Source organism: Seriola aureovittata, chromosome 17 (assembly GCF_021018895.1).
Source record: "Seriola aureovittata isolate HTS-2021-v1 ecotype China chromosome 17, ASM2101889v1, whole genome shotgun sequence".
NCBI lineage: Eukaryota > Metazoa > Chordata > Actinopteri > Carangiformes > Carangidae > Seriola > Seriola aureovittata.
The window spans coordinates 6,980,668-7,002,275 of NC_079380.1; the positions used below are offsets into that span (position 1 = coordinate 6,980,668).

Below are 21,608 nucleotides of genomic sequence, written 5' to 3' on the forward strand. Positions count from 1 at the left end.
TATGTTATACCTGAGCTCCTGTCTGGTTGTACAACGGCAGAAGTTACATTTTGTTGTTAACACCGCAAAACCTTTTAGGGAATGGACACATTAATGAAGTGACTTTGACACAGGAGACTGCTTTTCACATCTCGACTCCTCCAAATTAAAACATGTTTGAAGCTGTGTCTGGTTTTTCTACATACAGTCCACTGGTCAGTGATGTCACCTATAGATCACCATAGATACCAAGTAAACAAAACAACTTTATCAGCATCCTTTTCCAGAAAGAAGAGAGGCTCACCTGGTAGAGCGCATAGGATTAATCCTGACTGCAGTGGCCATGTGTTCGAGTCCGACCCGCGGCCCTTTGCTGCATGTCATCCCCTCCCCCTCTCCCTGAATTTCCTGTCAATCTCTCACTGTACTGTCAGAATAAAGGCAAAAATGTCCAGAAATATAACTTAAAAAAAAAAGATACCTTACTTCTACCCTTAGTGGAGGCAAGATTTTACAGGAGAAATACACTCAGTGGCCACTTGATTAGGTACACCTGTAAAATGTATTGCAATTCCATACAACTGTGCTGCCATAAAATATACTTTTAAGATGCCTTCAATGTAATGTTTTTATTTACAATGTAAAAAAAGGTTTAATTTAATGATATGTTTTTTTTGTGGTGAACAGCATTATAGTCAGGTGTTTCTAATATTCTGCCTCTGTCTTGTTTGTTAATGGGAAGGACAAAAACTAGAAACACCTCTCCATATAATGAAGTCCAGTACAACAGCACCTTTAACTATGTCCTCGATAATAAACATAATTAAATTTACACATCTGACCCTGTCATCAAAAACATAATAAACTTCATAAAGCTAGAATTTATGGCACAATAGCTGCATTCCATTGCATTCGATTGTACAGGTGTATAAGTGTATAAATGACCATAAATACAGTCTTTTCAGAATATTATCTAGGGAATATAGTTGCTTATTTCAACCTGACAAAAATGTTAAATAATAATAAAAAAAAGGTTTCCAGTACAAGCAACAAATTCTGTGTTCTTCCAACCTCATTTTCGAAACTTCATTTTCAAAACAAGGTAAAGATACAGTAGATCTGTCCCATCTCATGAAGAACCCTCATCATTTTCAAAGTAAATCTGCTGTTGACTTTCACATCCATTTCTTGGCAAAATTTCCAATTGTTCTCCAAAAAAAGAGAGAGAAAAAAATCCAGGAGTAGTATAATCCAGTGGACACAAATCAAAGTTCTGCCATAATCATTAACAATTAAGTGTTGTGAATGCGTAAACATAACCATAGAAAAGTTTAAGCAGCTGCTAGGAATAGATTTTGGTTTTTCAAGAGCAGATACTCTTGACAATTGAATAAACTATCAGTGTCAGTATAAACATTTTACTGACACATTCAGTGTCAACATTTTATGATTGTCAGATACTTTAACTACATGTTTCCTCATGTTAATATAAAAATCTTTCTATTTTAGGTGCCATTAAGGTTCGTCTATAATGTATTTGCTGTTCAAAAACTATCAGTGTCAGTATAAACATTTTACTGACACATTCAGTGTCAACATTTTATGATTGTCAGATACTTTAACTACATGTTTCCTCATGTTAATATAAAAATCTTTCTATTTTAGGTGCCATTAAGGTTCGTCTATAATGTATTTGCTGTTCAAAAAAGTATTATATAGACATAGCTATGAGTTCTCAGTGCAATGAAGCCTTTTTGTTCCATAGTGTTGCTGTATATCCTTCAAAAGTGAGTCACTGTTTGATATCTTTCCTGGTACATATTGAATAATGTTGCTTCACCAGGGGCTCAAAGTGCTTTCTTTCTTTTTTTTATTTTAATTTTCCTTAGAAATTACACACTTTCTCTGTCACTTTCTGCCCTCTTTACCATCTAACAACGTATTCAAAAAAGATGTTCTGGGCACAAAGTGAAGGGTGCATACATTACAGCAATGTTCTCACTCTCACAAAGTTTGAAATGAAAATAAAATCTAACACTGCCCTAAAAATCCATATGCATCTTGATACGAGGCGACAGTCAAGTCATAGATGTGGGCAAACTGAATCCCACTCAGTCGCACTGTAACGTTTCATTAGTCGGCAATGTTGTCTACACTACTTTGTAGCAGAGCAGGAAATAAGCAAACCAGATGCATGAGAATTCATCGAGTTGCATCAGTGCTGGACAGAACCATATGTGAGTTTTTTTTGGGTTTTTTTTTTTGTGAATCTAAGAATGGGGGGGGGTGGGGGGTGGGGGGGGGGTTAAATGAATAGAAGATGTTTATTTAAGAAGTAACGTATCTGGCTGATTTCTGTCATTTGTAGAGCACAACTTTATACCATGAAGCTGACCGCAAGTTTATCTTTTTCCTACCAAAGGTGTCGGTGGTAGTAGAGGTCTGTATACATGTGGGTTAGATTAATGGATTTGTACAGAGTTACAGTATTTGGTACTGTGTGTCACATACAGAGTCGTATTTCCAGACAGAGACAAAACACTTCTTTGTTTCTCTTTGTTTCCAGCTGATGTTCCTCTGAAGTCCCACAGCAACAAGTGCAATGTGATAAATTAAAGTAAGTCTCATTGTTGAGTGTTTGTGGTGGGGTGTGTTTGACTTGGTGGGCTGGTTATCCACCAGAGTGAGGTGTCAAAGGAAGGGTCTCCCACAGCTGGCCACCATCACTCTTAAGTCTATTTCTCCCCCTCTTTCCAGCTTACTTTTTTTTTTTGACTCTTGTTCTTCTTTAAATCATTTGTCCTTATACATGAAGCTGTGACTTGGGACAGGGTGGTCTCCTTACCTCTACACGGGACGCAGGCAGATGGGAAAGGCCGGGGGTTGACTGCTTTGTTTAACTGCTGCTGTGCTGGATGGTTTCCTCATGTGCTCCACACGTTTCTCGCCCTGCAGAGACCTGTGTGAAAACACAGATAAAACAGAAACACAAACACTATAACATGATAGAGATCACAGTGGATGTTTCCAGCGTGGTCTGCAGCTCTGTGTGTGTGTGTGTGTGTGTGTGTGTGTGTGTGTGTGTGTGTGTGTGTGTGGTGTGTGTGTGTGTGTGTTTATGTGCGCATGCATTGTTTTATTCCTCTGTGTCTTGTATATTTATTTGTCAGGTGTTTTGACATCACAACCATTTGGAGCCTGTTGAAAGACTCGCTCCTTCCTCCTCCATGTGGAAAGATGCCATTTTCCAAAAATATCCCCGCTCAGGTTGTCAGCTCACATTGAGCACAGATGTAGATTGACTGAAGCCACAGTCCAAAACATCTCCGTACAGATGTGTGTCAGTGCGCCAGTATTTTGATTTCACTTCAACTTGCTCTGGCTGTACTGAGGAACTCTGTGTTAGATGTGCGACATGTAGTGTTTCATGTTGTAAAAATGAGAACCACATTTCCCTTTTCCCATGAATCACAGTGCTTCCTGTGTCAGGGGATGTAGCTATTTCTCCATCCTCCCTGTTTTCACTGTACCTATGATGAAAAAAGGGAACTAATGTTGGGACTCAGTCATTCAATAGACCAAATGTTTCTTTGCTCCACTGGACAAAGGAATTCACACCCCACAGTTCCTCACGGTTCACACCTGGGGATGACCCTTCCCCCCCATGGACCCCACTGGCCAGCCAGTGTGGGCCAGTGTGTGACATGTAACCCCCTAAGGTGTCACAAACAAAACCAGTCTTCTAGACCCCTTCTCTCTCTCTTCCCTTTTTGGCTTGCTCTGGAGAGCAGCTCCAGCCCTCTCCTCTCGGTTCTTCAAAAGGGCAACAAGGCCCCAGCCCAGGTCAGCTCTGCTACCTGAGAAACTAGCTCTCTCGCCGGCCTGCAACCAGCAGCCTGCAAACACTCTTCTCCTCCACAACAGCGACCTGCTTCGGATTAACTGTGAGTGAACCAAATCCTCTTCAGAATCAGCGGCTACAACACAAGGCCAGCTGATTTTCCAAGCAACAGGAGTCGTAGCAGAGTTAGCATGGAACAGCTAACTCTGTGAGGAGAACAAAGGAGATACCAGCAAGCAACACAGCCAGACAGGACTTTATTCCACCAGGAAACCCCCCAAACTCACTGGATTTTACAAACCACTGGAAAGGACCTCTTTGCTTGTTCCAAGGATCGGGTAACGTTAACGGACTGGGCCTAACCTCTCCCAGCACAGCATAGCACAGCACAGCATAGCTAATCAGCAGAAGCCTTAACTTGTTAATGTACTTGTTGATTGATGTCTTGTTGTTGTAATGTTTGCTTAGGTTGTGGTCAGTCATACAGTTAATCGAGTACTCGTATGTTCACACACATAGCAGTACGTCTCAGTCCTAGAACCTGCATGAAGCTAACCTTCCCCCTCTAACCTGGTACCTTTAGATTACATGAGCTAGGCTAACAAAGAAACTCACACCTCCCCTCTCACACACACACTAGGTGGTCTCAGCGGCCATTTTAGTAGTTTCTTTGTTTACCGCCATCTTTGTAGTCTTCTTTGTTCAGGTCATGTGGTCACAGTGACCACTTTGAGTCGGCCATCTTGCCTTTGTCTGTGTCCCCACAGATACACACAGACATACACACACACACACACACACACACACACACACACACACACACACACACACACACACACACACCTGTATATGCTAGATTAGACATTGTACTTTACTCTGCTCCATTGTAAATAAATGCCTTTTAAGTATAACTAGTGTTGTCTTTAATGTTGCACATGCGTGAATATTGCCAACCTCTACTCGGTAGAATTCCAATCCTTCAACTGTAACTTACTATTGATTTGGTAATTTGGTAATAGTTAGTAAGCTAATGGTTAATCAGAGTTCCAGATTAATGGTAATAAATTGAGACTAAAACCATATTGGCTATTTTGCCTATTAGTTTAGGCTGGTGCCCCGTGAACTTTAATTCATTTTAAAGATATTATTTAATATTAATATTTTTAATATTAATATTTCCTTAATTTGTGATAGCCAATAAATTGATAAACAACCAAAATCTAACACATTTGGTGTCCAGCTCATGAGGTAGAGTACTGTTAACATAATGGTGCCGCCCGTGTGAGGCCGAGTACTAATGATTTCCAGTTACTAATAGAGCTCAGACCCAACATAATGGTGCCCCGTGTGAGGCCGAGTACTGTTGGCAAATATTCATAATTGTGCAATATTAAATTCATAATTTGGCCAAAACCGCAAAGGTTGAAAAATTTTTAGTCCACCACAGGAGTAAACGTCCAGGTGTACTTACAAACAAGTGCACTGTGGTGAGAATTGGTTTACTAATTTTACCTTAAGTAATATTAGACGTCCTCCAGTTATTAATAGCTAACACTTAAGCCTTAGTATCAAGAGCCTGCTATTGTTGCTAACAATTCCAGTTGAGTTTATTCTGTAGGAAATGTAAGAACCTCAGTTCAGCATTTGAATACCACGTGTTCAATGCTATCTAGTAAAGCTGTCAGAATTGCTGCTCCCTTTAACATTAAACACTGTGTGCCGACAGCCCTGTGTAACACAGAGAGCTTATACCTGGCTGTTACTGCCAAGCATTTCAGCCTGAGTAAGAAATAGAGCCTGAGATAGAGCCACAGCGTGCTACCAGCCCTGTGAAACCCAAGTTCTGCACCTAGCTGTTACTGCCTTGCATTACAGCCTGAGTCAACTTGAAGAGATAATCTTTGGACTGTTACTGCCTTGCATCTCAGTCATTGCTTTTTGAAACATTTCTTAAGCAGACAGTAAACCTGCACTTGCCTTTACTGTCCTTAATCTTTATGCCCACTAGTGTAGCTGCCCCTCCTCCACAGGAAGCTACCCCCCATAGTGTAGGCCACTGCATTGTTTAGTTAGGCTAGTGTACTACCAAACTACACTACAAGGTGTCTGCCAGCGCAACACCACAGCCAACTACATTGACTTCTTGTTTTGTGAAAAACTTGTTTAACCTGCCTCCTTCCCAGACACAACAATGGAGAACTCCTGTGTAGAGCAGTTTATTTCTTCCCTAGCACAGAGCCTGAAGCCTGGCTACCTAGAATTTATCAGCAAGTTAAATTCCAGTGAGTGCAGTAAAGAAATAGACTTGCTACTCAGTGACAAAGGTGATGCTCAGACTGCATCCAAAGGCCCATTGTTAAGATGTGTACTGTTGAACTTCCACAGGCAAACCAGCATTTCACTCCAGAGCCAAGCAGCCCTAGAGGAGGAGGTAAAATCGCTTAGAGCTCAAAATGCTTTTCTCCTCCAAGAAGTTAAGGAAGCTAACAAGAAAGCCATGCGCTACTTAGGAGACCTGCATGCAGCAGAGGTAGACCTCTGTTCACACAAGAAAGAATTGTTAAGGGTTAAATCAGAATGCTTTGCTCCACCACGATCGGTCAGTGCTTGTGATTCTGGTTTCTCTGCTTCACACTCTTCCCTTAATGACAGGTTAACTCCGCCTCCACTCAGAGGATGGGGCAAATTCCCAACTGACCCTAAGTCCTGGGAAATGAAGTCAGCTCCTCAACCTCCACTGAGAGACAGAGGTTACACCCACCTGACTTCCCATCTTCCTGAAACTGACAATGAAGAGACAGGTAGTTTATCCGGTAGAGGATATTCATGTTCCCATCAGCCACTGATGCATAACAGTTTCACCTGTGCTCACCCCTCCAACAGAAGGACCAAAACTTTTCCGGACTGTTCAGCCTCCTCTCTGCACCTCCATGAGAGTGATGACTGCTGTTCAGCTCCTTCCTCTAGTCCAGCTAGCATAGTCTCGCCTTCATCAGTAGGGACCTCACAGTGCCCCCGCCTCGAAGCGCTTGAGTTATTAGCAAAGGACATTGAACATTTTGATCCAGACAGCTCTGATCAACATATTGAAAACTACTTTAAGGAGTTAGATCACAACTTAATTGATTTGCCCCATGCAACCCAAAGGGAGAAAACTAAACTTGTGTGGAAGACCAGCTCAAAAGCAGTCCACAAGTTTATGCAATCACTGCCTCCCAGTGTCAGAGATGACTACAAAGAGCTCTGTCAAGCACTGACAGAAGAATTCTCTCCTGCTGCAGATGAGATAGAATCTTTGGTTGCAGCTTCTCAAATCAAACACTCCCGCCATGAACATCCCAATGACTTTTACCAACGTTTGAGGCATGCATATTTTCAGGGTAGGAACACACCAGGCTTAGAGCAGAACTCCACCTTCAAGTCTTTGTTCCTACGAAACCTCCATCCCTGTGTACGCACTCATGTTACACTGATGACGCATCAAGGTAAGCCCACCATGCAGGAAATAAAGAAAATGACAAAAATGGCTTGGGAAACCATGGTCAATTCCAAGGCAAGGGGGAAAACAACTGAGCCTAGCAACTCAAACACCTTAGCGTCACACAGACATGTAACCTCAAAAGATCACCCTCAGAACAGATCGAAGGGGGGTGACAAAAGGCCACATATGGGTGCTGAGCGTAACCGCCACGCCCACCAAGTGCGTAGAGATAGGCACTCCCACAACAGGAGCAGGAGACGGCCTTACGCAGAAATTCTGGCTCAGACACAGGACCAGTCAACACATGGATCAGACAATGACCACGTCATCTCTGACCATGTTAATTCAGACAGTGACAATGCCTCTGAATGTTCTTCCTTCAGCTACTCAAAGTGCTACAGCTTTGTGCCACAGGTTAAAGAAAACTTAAAGCACCGGCGCTCCAGAGTTCGCCGCACTGAGTACTGACAGTAAGTAGGCTCAGGGTACCCTACACTCTTCCAGATGGACACAATGGGTTTGTCAGCAGCAGCAGCAGCAGCAAACTAAATTCTGAATCAAGTCAGATACAAGTTTAGGACACTGCATATACATGGCACACTCACCCAGACACTCCAAATCTTGTCATTCTAGGTGCCACCCTCTATATCTCACCTTAACAAACTAACATCACTGACTTTCCTGTCCTCACTAACACCATGAGTAACTAGGAAACATGTTAGTTGTTTTACACTATTCGATCATTGTGGTTATTATCTGAACTCTGCTTTGTAACCTGATTGTTCTTGCTTAGCCAAGATAGATAGTGCTGACAAATGCCCGGATGTTACCCGTTGAATGAACTGACAAATGGACTATACATTATGCTCTCAGGATGACACGTCAGGTGGCATCCTGACAACAAAGGGGGGACTGTTGGGACTCAGTCATTCAATAGACCAAATGTTTCTTTGCTCCACTGGACAAAGGAATTCACACCCCACAGTTCCTCACGGTTCACACCTGGGGATGACCCTTCCCCCCCATGGACCCCACTGGCCAGCCAGTGTGGGCCAGCGTGTGACATGTAACCCCCTAAGGTGTCACAAACAAAACCAGTCTTCTAGACCCCTTCTCTCTCTCTTCCCTTTTTGGCTTGCTCTGGAGAGCAGCTCCAGCCCTCTCCTCTCGGTTCTTCAAAAGGGCAACAAGGCCCCAGCCCAGGTCAGCTCTGCTACCTGAGAAACTAGCTCTCTCGCCGGCCTGCAACCAGCAGCCTGCAAACACTCTTCTCCTCCACAACAGCGACCTGCTTCGGATTAACTGTGAGTGAACCAAATCCTCTTCAGAATCAGCGGCTACAACACAAGGCCAGCTGATTTTCCAAGCAACAGGAGTCGTAGCAGAGTTAGCATGGAACAGCTAACTCTGTGAGGAGAACAAAGGAGATACCAGCAAGCAACACAGCCAGACAGGACTTTATTCCACCAGGAAACCCCCCAAACTCACTGGATTTTACAAACCACTGGAAAGGACCTCTTTGCTTGTTCCAAGGATCGGGTAACGTTAACGGACTGGGCCTAACCTCTCCCAGCACAGCATAGCACAGCACAGCATAGCTAATCAGCAGAAGCCTTAACTTGTTAATGTACTTGTTGATTGATGTCTTGTTGTTGTAATGTTTGCTTAGGTTGTGGTCAGTCATACAGTTAATCGAGTACTCGTATGTTCACACACATAGCAGTACGTCTCAGTCCTAGAACCTGCATGAAGCTAACCTTCCCCCTCTAACCTGGTACCTTTAGATTACATGAGCTAGGCTAACAAAGAAACTCACACCTCCCCTCTCACACACACACTAGGTGGTCTCAGCGGCCATTTTAGTAGTTTCTTTGTTTACCGCCATCTTTGTAGTCTTCTTTGTTCAGGTCATGTGGTCACAGTGACCACTTTGAGTCGGCCATCTTGCCTTTGTCTGTGTCCCCACAGATACACACAGACATACACACACACACACACACACACACACACACACACACACACACACACACACACACACACACACACACACACACACCTGTATATGCTAGATTAGACATTGTACTTTACTCTGCTCCATTGTAAATAAATGCCTTTTAAGTATAACTAGTGTTGTCTTTAATGTTGCACATGCGTGAATATTGCCAACCTCTACTCGGTAGAATTCCAATCCTTCAACTGTAACTTACTATTGATTTGGTAATTTGGTAATAGTTAGTAAGCTAATGGTTAATCAGAGTTCCAGATTAATGGTAATAAATTGAGACTAAAACCATATTGGCTATTTTGCCTATTAGTTTAGGCTGGTGCCCCGTGAACTTTAATTCATTTTAAAGATATTATTTAATATTAATATTTTTAATATTAATATTTCCTTAATTTGTGATAGCCAATAAATTGATAAACAACCAAAATCTAACACATTTGGTGTCCAGCTCATGAGGTAGAGTACTGTTAACATAATGGTGCCGCCCGTGTGAGGCCGAGTACTAATGATTTCCAGTTACTAATAGAGCTCAGACCCAACACTAATAATAACCCATATGAATTCAGATAAGGCAAACAATATAACATGTCTTTAAAATATGCAGTTGGAATATTGGAAATATAATAACGCAGGGTGTTGAAGGAATACTACAATGAAAATCTGTGTTTTGGTATCAAATAGTGACCACCTGTCGGCTTGAAAGGTTGTTGTGAATGACGGCAGCTCTGGTCAGCTTGGATTTACACAGCATCTATAATGGATTTTAAACAAAACCCAGAGCAGAAAAAAAGGAGCACATCAACACATATCCATAAAAACCTATGAAATTCTTCATGCAACTTAATCCACAAAGAAGCATCTTCTATGTCTCTATCAAGAAATCTCTGAAAACAGTCTGGCGCTGGGTTTTAAGCACAAAAAAATTTCGCTTGGAAAAGATTCTTTTCTTAGTTCAATAAAGAAAAAGTTCATAATATCTTGAAGACACGATGTGTGAACTGCATCTATTGACATTTTACCAAAACCATAGTTTTCCATGATCATAGCCAAAGAGCTTTTGTTACCTTAACAAAAGTCTGGTCTCCTGCATCAAAGCTTTGTACACCCTCCATCCAGCCCCATCACCTCCATATGACTAAATGTAGCACTTTCTTCACTTTCTTAACTGGGGAAAAATAATAGTATTATACAAACGTAATTTATGTGGAAGAATTATACAGATGAATGCAAAACTACACCAGCATTAAGTACTGCAGGGGACTGAAACTGAGACCTGACACTGACTGGTTCTGCCCTATCTCTGAATCGAACCCAACCTTAGACCTGAAGCTGTATTTTTGCTTTTACTCCATCCATTACTGAAAGTTTTCTTGCAACACACTGGCCACACTCACTTTCCTTCTTCCCACAGGCCATTGTGAAACTGCTTGCAACACATGATAAACTGTATATGAACACACAACTGGAACAAAGAGAAGAAAGGGAATATTTCTTAATAAATTACATTTTAAACGTTTTTATTTTATATAAAAAGAATTGGTCTTATCAATAATCTACTTGTTGGATTACAATTCTGTAAATCAGTTCTTTGTTCATCGTTGTTTCCGTTTTAGACAGTTTGGGCGGGTCGGGAACGGAGGCTGTTGTGAGCTTGTAAAGCTCACTGAGACATTATATGTGACATTGAGCAACACAAATAAACTTGACTAACTCTATACTCAACAGAGAATACAACGTCTTCATAAACTCTCCCTTTGTTATGGAGTAGCATTTACTCAAACCACAATAACAGCACTGTTCCCTATGTTTATTTATGACACCCACAGGTAGCGTTCCCTATATGGAACAAACTGTTAAACCACTAGTTTTGTCAAAATATACAAACCAGTTGTTGCTTCACATGGTTCACTGATACCATGTAAAGACAACTGGGTTTTATTTGTAATAGAAAGCAGGCAGAAATGATCAGACAGTGTTAATGTTTGTGAGACACACCTTTTCCTCTGTTTGATTACAAGAAGAGGCATGATTTCTCCCCTCTAATCATCTTGGCTTTTCATCCTGATGAGATGTTGTATATGACAAGCCGATAAACAGCTCACACACAAGAACATACAAACATATATTTAAGCATTTGCATGGACAAATTAAGCCGTTCCCCTGCATACAGACGGTTGTACGAACCACACTTGGCAGCGCGGTTGATGGCTGTTGATGAGTAAACTACCTCGGGGTACTGGGACTGATCAGAGGCATCACACCAGTTTTTTAACATTCTTGATCAAATCTACAAAAACGGGGCAAGGTAAAGTGATCTTACATCGTTGCACTTAACTCGACTTCATTGTTGATATCAGTTACATGTCATGAAACACGCAGTGCAGTTGACCTCCTGCTTTGAAACTCCTCTTAACAAAACAAGAACAAACAAAAATCCGACTTTCAAGTGAAGCGAATGTAAAAATCATGTTTCCCTCATTACTTTGCCATTCTCACCTCGCAATGGACTCTATTTCTGTCAACAACAACGCATTCAGAGATGTGCTTTTCCTGCTCCGGCCTGCTGGTGCAGCTGCAGTGGCCAGATGCTTTCAACTACGCACACATGAGTCAGCAACTGGAGTGTTTCTGAGGAATAAGGAGTTGTAAATATGCAGGGCTACATAATAAGAGAGAAAGAGAGGAAGGGATGTTTTTGGAGACAGAAGACATGGATAGCAGCCAGCAAGGTTGCTATGGCGCCTTCTCTTCAGTGCCAGAGATGCTGGGTCTTGTCGCATTTACACCAAGCAGTATTGTAGTACAGCTCGCTCTGCTCCACAGCACACCTCAGTGCAGCGAATGGACCTGGAAATCAGTTTTATGATAAAGCATTATCTCTTGCATGTGTTAGGGCCGAGACTATTAAACTGAGACAATAAAGTAGGGCTGTCTCACGGTGGGAAGAATTATTTCCATTTCTCTCTGCTCTTCTCTGAATAAACTCTATTTGGGGGAAGTCATCATTCATAAAGGCAGAGAATAGGAGATGGCCTACAGCGACTCGCCTCTGTAAACCAATTTTTAATACCTGAATAGCCAAGCATGCAGAAAATATAGTGGCTCTGCTTTTTAAAATGAGAAAAAACAAACAAATAATGAAAAATCCATGATTTTCAAAGGCCAACTTAAAAAAAATAAAAAAATAAAAATAAAAACAGCATTGTTGGATAATCAAAGGAATTAATAAGCCTAATGTAATATCAGACCAGGAACAAAGAACATGCCTCATACTCATTCAGTTGAATTTCCTGTAGCTCCTGCTAATTAAGGTACTCACACTCTTTTGTCTTGTATTTTTCTCAGCTCTAACATCTCTCCTATGTTACCTCTGCTTCCTTTTGCCTTCCTCGGATTCTCAGTAAGTAACACCAGAGAGAAGACACAGCCATGTGATGGCTCATCAAAAAGATTTACAGGTTCCTTGAGTTGACCATTAGGCTTTTGCTTTTGTTCTCAATGTCTGTTTGATTTTAAATTTATTCCTCTTGCTTTCCATCCTCAACCCTCATTTATTGTTGATTGTCTGTCCGTCCACCACTTTTGTCCAGATTGAAATATCTTAACACCTACTGGATGGATTGTAATGAAATCTCATTCATGGTTGTCGACAATCATTGTACTCTGGGGACCATTGACTTTGGTGACCCCCTGACTTTTCGTCTACTGCCACCATATGGTTGACCTTTTTTGCTTTTAGTAAAATGACAAATATGACATGAACTGAACTGAACCATCATGTCCACAGGATAAACCCAGATGACTTCGGTGATCCCTGACTTTTCCTCTAGTATCAACAGCGGTTCAAACATATACTTGAAGGATTGGCACATAATTTGGTACAGACATTCATGGTTCCATGAAAACACCATGGGTACTGTTTTAGTTAAGCAAGGAAATGACAGTATCATCTAAATATTAAATATAGAGACTGTCCTCCTGTAAAAAACAACCCTACAGGTTGTCTGGACAAGCAGCTTATACCCAGAGTTGTTACAACCTGCTCCTACAGCCTCTAGCAGTGGTAGTAGTAATTATGATGGGAGTGAAGGGGGAGTTAGGTGACATAGTATGTCCACATTAGGAGGAGGTTGGGGTGGATGGATGGATCCGTAAATTATAGTGTACTGATGTGCTCATATGGGTAGTATCAGAGACTACGGACAAGCAACCTATATGGTCCTTTAGGTTGGAGAACTTGTGATAACAGGAAATATTAGGCTACATGCAGAACAGAGGTCATTGATATATGATAATGAAAAAATAAAAGGAGCCAGTATAGTACCATGTGGTGCCCCAGTGTCACATGTATTTTGCTTGGTCATTTTTATCTTAAAAAATGGAATAAGACAGGTGTGATGCACAGACTTTGGTTGACAGCTTTGCATGGTTTGCACACTGCCATAAAGCTTTATGAAATTCAGCTTGGCTCCAGTAATAAAACCATTATACAGGCAAGTAAGTATTTGTTGACTCGAATGGGAAAAATACTGAATTATGTTGAGTAATTGTTTGACTTGTTACAGTAACACTAAACTTATACATTGGATTAAATACCACTTTCTCTGACTTGGAGTGGCTTCAAACTTAACAGACAGAATCTTTAGAAGAAATGAAAGTGAAATGTTTGCAGTTTAAGAACAACGCTCTTTAAAGTGATTCATCACTACTGTTCTTTTTCCTTCCCAAGGTTCTTAGTTTCCAGTTTGAAACATCTCCCATAAAGGTTTTAAATTACAAGTAGTTTTAAGAATTTGACTCTGGAAGTATACTTCTTTGATCTCATGGATTTCTGTAATTCATTTATTTTGAATTTCTGCAAACTTTGCACAGTTCTATAGCCTATGAACGGCATGTGGACAATTCACATGGGCACTGATGACCTGCAAATATAAAATCCAGAACTGAACTGTGCATGTTATCAATATTGTCCGCTTTGTTGATTAGCTGGTGGAGACCAAATCCTCCTGCTGCCATTCAGCTAACCAAGAACGCATGGCAAAAGATGTAATGCAGGAAAAAAACCCAAACACTAAGCAATTGCAGAACCAATATACAGACAGTTTGGTGCTTTAAAATACCCACTCATAGGAATGGAAATAACATGTTTTTTAAATTCAAATCGATCAACCTAAATACATATAGTAAACCAACCACTTGAGAAGGAGGCTGAGGTGATGAAGATACAGTTTGTTGATTTGAACTTCGCACTTCTTACCATTAGTTAGGTCATGTATGAAAGCTCATTACCTGTCATTATGAGCAGACTTTCAGAAAAAAACAAAAAACCCACACATGCATTTTAGCTGACCATTCAGTCAACATCTAATAGATCCTTGACATCTAATGGATAATTACCTCTCATGTGAAAAACCACACAGCAACCACAGTAGCTTTTACAGTTCCGAAAAGCCATGCTGAAACAATGCTGGATTTCACAACACACTTGGCACGTCAACATATTGCCATAAAAAAGCTTTAATTCCCCACTAAAATCCTCTGCTGGCCAATCCCTGATTGCTGAGTCTTCTTAATGAGACATAAAGTGGTGATTAAAACAAAGAGAGACTGCAGGATCCATTATGGGGAGAAAGTACACAGTATAAAGATGAGATTCTGTTTCAAGACTTAGTGGGAATTTTTACCTAAAAAGAAAACACCTCCATACTCGTCACCCTTGTGTCTTTGCAGGAAATGAGAGGTTTCACTCAGAGGACACCCACATACTGTAGGTGAACCCCAGAGCACCGGAGTGAATGTGCAGTCATCAATCAGAGCTCTACAGCTTCATCAACACCGTGAGGATGTGGGTGTGTTGAGAACCAATGGGCCTACAAAGCCCTAGCCTCTCCTTCACTGAAACCTACTGAGGCAAACACAGGCCTTTTGATTCATGGAGCCATGCATTTGACAGTATTTATAACCTGTTACTCGGCCGAAAAAATTAAGTGTCTGTGTCTGTTCACCACATGCTGTGTGGCAGACGGTCGAGGTTTTAAAAGATCAGGTAACAATAAGAGGTGTGTGGCGGCAAAGTAATGAATAGTTCAAGGTATAGAGTAAAAAGGACAATAGAGATTGTGAGTGCAGCAGTCTGAAAACTTGACACAAAGTGTGTCATGTTAAATCCCAGATGAGATCATCAATCAGCGCTGCGGTGTGAGGGGGTCTGACAGCTGCTAATTTAGAGGGAGGGATGAAGGGATAGTCTGAAAGAGAATATAAGTGAGCTGCAACTAAAACTCAGCAGAATATTCTTTTAATATCCATCAATGTCTTGTGTTTTTTCTTTTTTTTCCAGCCCCATCTCCACTGCTGCCTCTTGTCTCTCACAGCGTCACACTGAAGAGTTTCCTTTTGAGGCCTTATCAACACATCTGTCGAGAGAAGTTAGTGTTCCCATCCATTTTTACACTGTGTTTTCCTAAAGTGCCACTGGATCCCTGAACAGCTCTGCTAGTTCTCTGCTTCCCTCCAGGCCTCCCGGAATACAAATCCAGGGTGTGAAACTAAAGACCCCTGATTGACCACCGCCTCATATTAACCTGCCAAGACTCCCTGAACCCCCTGGTCTGATCAGAAAAAGCTTGTGGTGTTACAGCATGGGAACTAATGAATGAGGGACATGCGGCAATGGATTTCACTGTTCCATACAGGCTTTGCATGAACAGGTTGATCTATAAATGGAGTCAATGACCATCTGTTAAGTCACAATTGCCTGTGAAAGTTTGCCGCTCATTGTGGGCTCTCTTAAACATAATCTCTCTTTAACAGGCGAAAAGCTAACAGTTTCCAAATGGCACGACATCGCCACATAATTTCTTTGCAACTGCAATGGTAAACTGTAAATTATTTATTTCATAAAACATTCATGGTACTGTAATCTGATATTACAATAATATGTACAAGCTAGTGTCTGTGCTCTCCTTGGAAAAGCTGTTTCCCATCCATAAACTGCTCCTTAGACACTGGATGAATATATTACTTCTCTATTGACACGTTAATGGCAAAAGTCATCTAAAAGTGACTATGAATAGACCCAGTGTTTTTCTCCCCAAAAAGAAAAACAGAGAATTTGCAAGCTTAGAAGACACATCCAGCAAAGCCGAACCTAAGGAGCATGAACTGAGGCCAGACAATCATTTTCTACTGAGCTGAGGGATTGGGCAAATTTGCAGATGCAGCTGTGCTTGTCGTTAGTCAGCCCACGTGGATCCACTCACCATCTTTATGGAAGTGCTCCTGCTAAATTGTATTATATTAGACTCCAGCGTTCCTCCCTTCCCTTCCTCCCTGGTCTCGCACTCCTTCTCTCCAAGCAGCACTTGGCTGATACTGAGCAGTCAGAGCAGAGCGACTGATTCTTTGGCTTGCATTTCAGGACACACTTTTAGCAACTTCTTGTCTTTGATGCTGGCAGGGGAGCAGGGCTCCTGGACGGACCCAGTGTCTGTATCCAATTAACGGTTGTGAGAGGTTGTAAGGATGAAATAGCAGGTCTCTTTTGTACAGTAAATATGCTGAGATACGCAGAGCACAACAAACGTACAGTTAAGTTGTGCTTAGAGAGAGTCATTAAAACTGCATTATCACACAAAGTGCTGTGAGGAGAGTAACTAAATCAGTACTTGTTAGGTACAGTATATTACAGTGGTGGTATTGGCACACAGTCTAAAATCTACAACAACATAGTGCAGGTTTCATGGGCCACAGAACTTTATTTCAAACGAGGTTGTCAAGGTCAGATTAAACCAACTCTGCGTGAAACAAAGCAAAATCAATAATTACATTTACAAACAAACATTTTAAAGATCTCTGGAGGTAAAAACAACATTAAACCAATGAGAGTAAATGTCTCATGGAAAAAGGAGCACTCAAACATGGAACAACTTCACCACCTTCAAAAGGTGTACGGAGATGGAGCTCAGCCTTAAAGGATCAACGATCCACTTGTAGTGTAAAGAAAAACTTTATGGTGAGACTTAATTGGCTTGTGGCCTTCACCATCTGGGATTTTGGGCTGTCCCACATAAAAGCTATAAAACCGTGAACGTAATGTTGTGAAATTTTTTGTCTTCAATCAAAAGCAGCGGGCCTAGATTTCACCGACACCGGTCCGATTTAGTGCCTGCATCCAAGTTCTGATATGTCTGAGATCTAGGACCCGATCCTCGCAATGTGGCTGTGACCAATGTCTACAAAGCAAATAAACAGCATGAAATGACTCAGAGTGTGCTGGTTACAGTGAACACACTTGTTAAAAACAAACCAAAACCATTGGGGCAAAGACAAAAACACTGTGCCTGCATGCGCATGCCTCAAAGCTGGTAACATATACAGTCTGACAGATTGCTCGCAAGATTCAATTAGACCCATCTTGCATAGTGGGATATCATCTGAATCTGCATGATTATAGTTCATGTAGAGTAGAGTAAGGACCTTTAAAGATGGAGGGGGAAGTGATTTTTTCCAGTAGCTTAAAAAAAAAGCGGCCCACGTCTTACAAACAACCATTTGAGCTTAATTTATATTCAGCACAAACTACAGTAACATTATGTGCTAAGGGCAACATAATGCACCACTAATGCACAACATCATGATAACAGCAATATGTTACTGTCTGCCTTTAAATGTGTCTGCATCGAGATGGGTGGCTTAATGTACTAAAGAGTCACATTGTGCTGGGAGGACTGTAGAGGGCCAGGTTTTACAATGAGCCTCACAGAGCTGGTCCTCCACATGAAAAATGAAGTGACTCATTTATGAGTGCATCTGCTGAAAGGAGTTAATGCATCAGACAGCCGGGGGAAGATCAAAAACAAAGACCTGAGTCCATCACTCCAGGGCCGTCCAGGAGAGTGGACGTGTTCATTATAAATGCCACCCTCAAGATATCACTCGAACACATCACAACGTTAAATGGCTCACCAACATCCCACAGTGAGCTTGGATATAAATGCAAACAGTGCATTAATGGGTTTGGATGAAAGCATCTGCACAGCATAGCGCTCTCTATTTCTGTCGGTAATGAGCTCAGTGATGGCAAAGTTAAGAATGTTAGTTATGTAAACTGCACTGTGGCGTCAGTCAGCTGTTTGCATTACTTTGGGTCTATAATTAGGATGGTGCAGACATTTGATTTGAAAAATAAAAAGGTCACTGAGGATTTAAAGTAATAAACTTTAACCATCTAAAGCCAAAGTCAAACAAAGGCTGATGTTGCAGACTCGTTCATGTTATTCTTTCCAATAACGTCCAACATGTACAATGTGTTGCAGGTGTACGCCATATTCTGTGGTTCAAAGGTTCCTGCGTCCACTGCTGTCATCAGGGCTGATGTATTCTGCAGCTTACAGACAGCAGATGCTCTCCTCTGCATGGTGCCTTTGCTATGGGGCAAGCTCATCCTCACCTTCACATTCATCCACTGACATTGTCCATTGACTCGTGTCAAACCCATGAACCGAACATAATCCAGGTCCAGAAAGAATTGCATTATTTCATGTTGAACTGCCTGCTTTGAATAAGAGTGGCGATGATGTGAAAGATCGTCGACAAATGGTTTGAATTCTTAAAGCTCAGCGAGATATTTTTTTTTTAATGAAAATAAAAATATGAAGCTACTAGTGGGCTCAATGAGGAGAACTGTAAAAGAGGTGTAACCCTCCAAACTGTAATACTTTGGATCCAGTTCAGATGAAATTTTGGGGCCGGTTATAAAATTCTCTCCACCCCACTCTCGTAAACCTACTCTTGTTTACGTTTTTACACAAATTTAAAGTTTTTATACTAATGACAGCAATCTTCCAAGTGAAATGCTTTGCATGTGTAAACTCACTTGGTCTATAAAACCACTACAAAAAAGGTCACTTCCATGCAAAGAAAACTACATTCTCCAAATGTGTCTAAACCTCCTTGGAAAAGTGAAATAGGCAGCGAAAGGTACACCACATGAACCCACTGGATCAGTTCTAATAAAGTAATTTGAGATTTGTAAATTAAAAACTAGGCTCAAAATGTTGGCATTAGGTGGTTTCTTGGTTTTGGAACATTTGAAACTGGGTTTACTGTAATGTGTAAACTTTAACATCATAAAACACACATTACCTGCAATGAACTGCATTGTTAAAGGTCAGGTCCTTTTCCTGATTACACACTCACCCATGGAGATCTTTAATCCAACCACTGTTACAAGGAATATGGCGTTTAAAATTAAATGTGAAAATAGGCTGTTTGTCATCAGTACTGGTTTCATTATTGCCTCAGTTTAACACCATATCAAGCACAGTAAAATCTCCTGACTCTCCTCTTCAAAGGTACGACACTCTGAACCTGCCTGGATGCAATTTTAATTAAATAGTTTCCGAATCGTAAACTTAAGATCTGGTTGAAAACATTCGCGGCATTAGATTAGCGTTAGGTGCAGTCAAAGCTGTCGGCTAACCGCAGGCCTTTCAACTGGTCTGGAGGTAGATTCTTCTTTTACTGCAGATCGGGGAACAGTATGTGAACCCGCAAACGGCTGCACACAGAAGTATTTACTGGAGAAGCCTAATTGACAGAGCACACACACTGCACTTGCTGGGAGGATGTGCAGATGTAATCTTTATTTTTTCAGATAAACATGGTGAATTCTTGAATTTTTGAAGTTTGTAAGGAAAGTCTCTGTTTATTTCTCTTTTCCTCTCTTCCTAACACCTCTCTTTATTCTTTTCTTTCTTTGTCATCCAGCCTTTTCCTCAGCCGCACCTGCGCCTGGTCCTTAAACGAACCCCGTCTCCTCTCCTGCCTGCAGGAGTCGATCAGGTGCCGCTGATTAGCTCGTCGAACGTGAGGGCTGTATAAAGGAACCAGCTGTACAGTTATGATTGTCTTGACAAGGGTTGGAGGTCTAACATAGTGAGACCAAAAGTTGAACAACATGATGAGGCTCAAGCCAGGCTAGAGACCGTTAGCCTGCTAACCTTCGCACTGAACACAAAAGCTACAGCTGAGGCTGATGAAAATGTTTTATGAATTAGTTTTGGAAGCATTTGTAGATGAAAGTATTTGAAATGTTGAAATCTCGACCTGATGGTGGTGCCAAATTAAAGGTGAGGGTGAGATAACCTGTGTGAGATATTTCACTCAAAACCAGAAACGTGAACCTCATGGTGGCGCTAGTGCGATTAATGTATATGCAGAAATGTATGCCAATCAATCAAGTACATATTTCACAAGATGAAAAGCTGCTGGTGGCATCAGAGAATAAGAAAGGGGATCACCAACATCCAATCCTCTCCTCTCACTCTAAAGTAATACTGGTGCACACAGGCACAAAGTACCACACTGAATAAACAAACCAGCATACACATGTGTCTGAACACACGCAGGCAAAGGTCACGCCCTTATGGAACGTATTTGACATGAAATTAGTAAACGAGACCTCCGTCTCGGCTGTGTTGTGACAGTTGAAACAGCACTGGCTGCCTGGATGGGCTGACGTGAGAACAAAACTCAACATAGTCACGGCAGGTGTTTCAGCTCCAGCTGGGGGAGAAAGAAACCAAACCATGTCAGGTGTTGGGCTCAGATGGGCCCAGAAATACCACAACTTTTATCCCCGGTGGAGCCAATTCTTCTTCTACCTAACTGTGAGGTCTCTACTGGGTCCTGCTCCCACTGCTATTATTTTGCACCTGTCAAAATTGATTACACAATGGTTGTAAATAGGCACCAGGTGGCAGGAGGAAGAAGAACATAATCACAACTTTTGAAAAGGTAGTTATGTGAACCAGTTTTTAAATGTGAAGCGTTTGGAGAACCTTGCTTTTCATTTATTGTAAACTAATTTCTCTCTAGTTCTGGTAAGCTCCATTTTTAGAGCATTGTTTGTGTTTTACTCCGCTTCACCAGAATAAAAAGCACATACCAGTATTAGGATGACTCTCCCTTGCCTCACTAAACTGCTAAATTCACTATCTCATTAGGCCAACGGTGCAGAGGCCAGTACACATGTCGTCGGTGTGGTTTGTTTGTGAGCCGGCACTGGGGCTGGAGGTTATTCTCTCAGTGCAAAACGTGCTCTCAGGCCTGTGGAGGGGGGAAATGCAGTGGTGTGGAATAGAGAGCTTTTTAAAAGCCAGTGAATAAAAGCTTTGACATCCCCTCTGCCCTGCGTCCCCGCAGCCGTTCCCTTCCTCTGTTTCCTCCAGCCGCTCTCTCGCCACTGTTTCTACCAGAGCACGCTGAGATGCAGTGAACACAATTAAGCCCGATGTAAT

General features: G+C 41.6%; 1 long non-coding RNA gene across 1 annotated transcript in view; it reads right to left on the reverse strand.

Moving 5' to 3' along the window:
• LOC130185300 (uncharacterized) overlaps positions 1-21,608 on the reverse strand; it is a 112,095-nt gene that overhangs the window by 40,776 nt on the left and 49,711 nt on the right. Inside the window, exon 4 of the long non-coding RNA XR_008830138.1 lies at positions 2,825-2,938. This is a non-coding gene — a long non-coding RNA (uncharacterized LOC130185300). The remainder of the gene's footprint in view (positions 1-2,824; positions 2,939-21,608) is intronic.